The following is a 4,668-nucleotide window of genomic DNA, read 5'->3' as shown; positions in this document are numbered from 1 at the left end:
GTTTTAAATAATTAGAATAATTATTAAATACCTACAATATTTATTAAATGCCTAAGTTTAGCTTAAGCGTAGAGTTTAATAGACTAATAATTAAATAAATAATTATTAGCTAATACAAGATAACTTTAACACCCCCCCTTAAGATGAACTTAGGGAGTAGCTAAAAAACTAAATGCATGAAGCAAAAAATGCAACTACATGATGAAGGCAAATTTGGGTCCCGGCAACAAGGCTTGATGAGGTACCCAATCACAACCAAATCTCTATGAACCGGAGAAATAGAGAAAACCACATGGGAAGAAAATCTACTCCAAAAAGAGATGGAAAAGCAAGAAGAACACCACTGAAGCATGAAATAGATGCAAACATTATCAAAGAGTAGCTATTGATCTGAAGAAGCTCCACTGAAATAGAACATGACCAGATAGAGAAGACTATAATCTGCATGAGTGCCTTCAAATGACACTACTCAAATCAGATGGCAAACAAGGGCAAACAACTAAACTCGAAGATACAAATGGCATGAGACACCAAATCCTGAAGAGTTGATCAATCGATCCATGGAAGCATTAGAACCAACAAGACAAACCTCCCCATAATGCTGAAAAGGGAGAGGGACTGGTACACTGAAAAGAACGGCCAACAAGAACTGCATGATGAAGAACCAGGAACATCAAAGGTGTAGAGAAAGTACATAGTGTCATGGAAGAAACACTCACTTGACACACATCATGAGGTGAATGTCATGGAAGGAACACTCACTAGACAAAGGTAGATGGCAAACAAAAGGCAAACATCAACCCCCTCATGGCACTTTATAATGTAGTGCATGTACAATAAGGCACAAGATGTGCAAGATCCAAAGTAAACAATGCATGATGGCACTTTATCTCAGTGTGTTTGCATAAATTAAGCTACAATGATAAGAAGATTGGAAATAGAAAGAAGAACCAAAACCGAGACATCATACTCAGAGAAGAGATCCCAGGACCTAAAACAACCAAGATATCCACCAGAGTACTGAAAAACAAAAAACTAAATAAAATATTCCTGAAGCATAATCTAGAAAGAAAACTCATATGGCTGGAAAGGACACAGGAGAAGCTTTCCAACGATATAATTTTTTTGAAAAACAGAGTTTGGATGCTCATTCTATGGCTCCCGGAGTGCAAAACAAAGACCCCACTTTAACTGAAAAAAACACAGTCAAACAGAAACTTTGGAAAAAAAATCCAACATCATGAGGTCCGGCTCGGAACCAGCTTTCCGATGCCTATTCTTTTTCTAAAAAACAACTCTGTATGACCAAGTTATGGCCAAAAGAAAAAACCCCTCTTTTAGGGCATAAAAAGGATAAAAAAATAAAATTAATTTTTATTTTTTTTTGTTTTGACGAAAATTTTCTAACACATTTGCAGGTACAGCCATACGGATTTTTGTGCCTCGTAAAATGTGCCAATGAAAAAATCATGGCCCAGATGCCCTTGTCACCGAAATAGGTCGAATTATATATCAAAATGACTGGAAATGCCCTTCAGAAGCCAACGGTGAGGTCTTTTTTTGCCCAAACTGCTTTGATTTTTTTAATGCTTTTTTTGACAAATTTCTCGAAATTCATGCCAAAAAAAGGCAAAACCAAAGAAAAAATTTCAAAACCCAAATTTGTCAAAATTTGACAAATTTTATATGGAATAGGGGCTTTGGGACTTTCTGAGCTCAACGATGAGGTCCATTTGAGCCCAAAATGATCAAAAACAAAATAGCTACCCCAGATCGAATAAAAAACTCTAAAAAAACTTGAAACCCTCCTCCAAAAAATCTTCTAAAAAATTAGGAACAAGCAGCAGTAGATGTAGGCTCTGATACCATGAAGAAGTTGAGGAAATACAACTTCAAAGATCCCAAGAAGACTTGCATGTAAATATCTATCACAAGACAAGAATGGAGGCACATAAAGAAAAAAAGCATAAATGCTCTGAAGAAGAAGATTATCATTCAGAAAGGGAATCAATTTAATGAGCAGGTACAATACAATCCTTATAAAAGGATAATAGCAACCCTAGATATGTGCAACCCTAAAGAAACCCTAAAGGGATAATTTGTATTTAATAATTAAAATAATTATTAAATACCTACAATATTTATTAAATGCCTAAGTTTAGCTTAAGCGTAGAGTTTAATAGACTAATAATTAAATAAATAATTATTAGCTAATACAAGATAATCTAACAAGAGTCACCTTCAAGATAAATTTTTCAAGCTCCAATTTTAACTCCAATCTACAATCCAAGAAAAGTTGCTCTAATTTCTACCATGTTATTAGTAGTTTCACCTAATACTATTAACCCCTCCACAATAATTTTTCCATCTTCATCGTGGGCAACAAAAAGCTATTCTTAGAATACAGAGATGTGATAACTAGGCATGTAACGTGGGAGATTGGTAACGGTCACAAAGCTTCTTTTGGACTGATTAATGGAATGGCTAGAGACTTTAGCAGATGTCCCTAATTTGGAGGAGATTAAAAAAGAGAGTATTCAAATCTAGGGGGGAAAAGTGAATAATTATGGATCATTAATCTTAAAGGATGGAATAAGCCAATGGAAATGGAGATCACTGGAGAAATTAGATGTTCCCAGGGAACAAATAGAGACTATAAATAGGTTGCTAAGGTAGAGGATTGTTGTCCCAACTAATAATGGGTAGAGTAAGGTGGTGTGGATCTAAGACTGGAACATATAAAGTTGGCTTAGGTTATAAAATCAAAGAAGCTTCTATATCTAGGGAAGGATGGCCATATAAATTGTTGTGGAATAAGCTTGTCTCCCAAAGGAAGGGGTATTTGCATGGCTAACAATTCAAGGAAAAAAAAATTATAGAAGATAGAATGGAAAAAATGGGTATCCATGGGGCAGGTATATGTATTCTATGTAAGAAGCAGACTGATACAGTTGATCATTTATTGCTTGGTTGTTCCTATGCTATTAAGTTTTTTCCAATCCTTATAGATGAAATATTTGAAGACTACACACCTTGGTTTATCAATAGTATCACAACATAAAATAAAATTTTGTAACTTCTTCCCTTCCCTTGTAAGAATAATCAACCTTAAACAAGGACTATATAGAGGGGGTGGTGATCTCAGCAAAGTAAATGTGATAAGATTTAAGCTATTGCTTGGCTCAAGAGAAGATGATCTAGAGTCTCTTTCGAAATCAATAACTATTTTTATTTCGTGATTCAAATGTTTATTTTTTGTCAGGCTTCATTTCATTTCTACTAACAATTATCTCTCACTCACTAGATTACACAACCAATAACATTTTGTCTCCTCATTGTACCCAATGAAAATACACTTCTCACTATTATGATATTTTTTTGATAATTATGTAATTTTCACATTTGACTAGTCATTTTTGTTGAGAGGTGTAGAAGTTAACTACCTTTTAATTCAATTTATTTTGCAAATGACTTGAAATTCATTGAAGGTGAATCCTCCCCTTCTATTAAAATGTAATATTTTTATGTAATAAAAAAGGTGTTTCTCCAGAGTGCTCCTTAAATTGCTAAAATTATTCAAAGTCCAAATTTTTTAATGAAGTAAACAAAAAACTTAGTATAGTCATCAATAAAAATGAGAAATTATCTATTTTTAGTAAGAGATAAAATTTGTATTAGATGAAAAATATCAACTTGGACCAATTGATATAAAAAGGGAATTTGGGATCTTTAGTTTTAATTTTTAGGATTAATAGGATCTTTAGCTTGCTATTAATTGCCTTGTAAGTGTAGTACCCTTTGTCTTTTCTGTGTTTTCATTTATGTTATACAAATCCTCGATATGTGATGATTGGTGTGTATTTTCTTTGTTAAGCTCTCTTTGGATGACTCGTGGTGATTTATTATCTCAAGGATACCATATCTTGAGGACTAAGATGAACCTAATTGATTTTTCCCTCAATGAAATGATCCCTAAGTGAAAATAATGAATGAATGAATTCCTAGTTTTAATTTTTAGGCTATATTTTACATTTTCACCTCATTTCATTTTGATGAACCTACCAATTTTCTGCATTATATCTAATTTCCATTTTTAGATCTAAGTTTATTTTCATAAAAATTTCAAATGTAGAAGCATTTATTTTTTAATGTCATCTTTTATGTTCTTTCATTAATTAATCATCATTTTGTTAGCTCATGTTTCTTAATTAAGTGGTTAATTGATGATATCACATAGTTTAATCATTTTCTTAATCAATTACATCATTACTTTTATTTAATATTATTGGTTAGTTAATTGTATTATCATTATTCACATTTTTAATAAATTTTGGTTAATTGATTTCCTGCAAGCATAAAACAATTCCCTTATCTTTTCCTATAAGTTTCTATTTTTTGTTTGTGGGTAGGAGAAATTGTTTGTTGTTGGAGCTTGTAATTTTATGCTTCAATTTCATAACATATTATTCTGAATCTATTATTCATGTGAGAAGAATTTATAGACTCGTGGCTACCTATGCTTTAAATGCTACTAGTGTTGAGTATGAGTTTATTTTTAACTTATCCATACCAAAGAGTTTAGGAGAGCAATTTTTCCTTAATATAATACATCTTAGGATATTCATAAAAATCATTCCCTTTGTGTTTCTCATAATAATGATGAACCTT

The sequence above is a fragment of the Cryptomeria japonica genome, chromosome 3 (genome assembly GCF_030272615.1).
Source record: "Cryptomeria japonica chromosome 3, Sugi_1.0, whole genome shotgun sequence".
In the NCBI taxonomy this organism is placed as follows: domain Eukaryota; kingdom Viridiplantae; phylum Streptophyta; class Pinopsida; order Cupressales; family Cupressaceae; genus Cryptomeria; species Cryptomeria japonica.
This window is presented reverse-complemented; position numbering follows the sequence as displayed.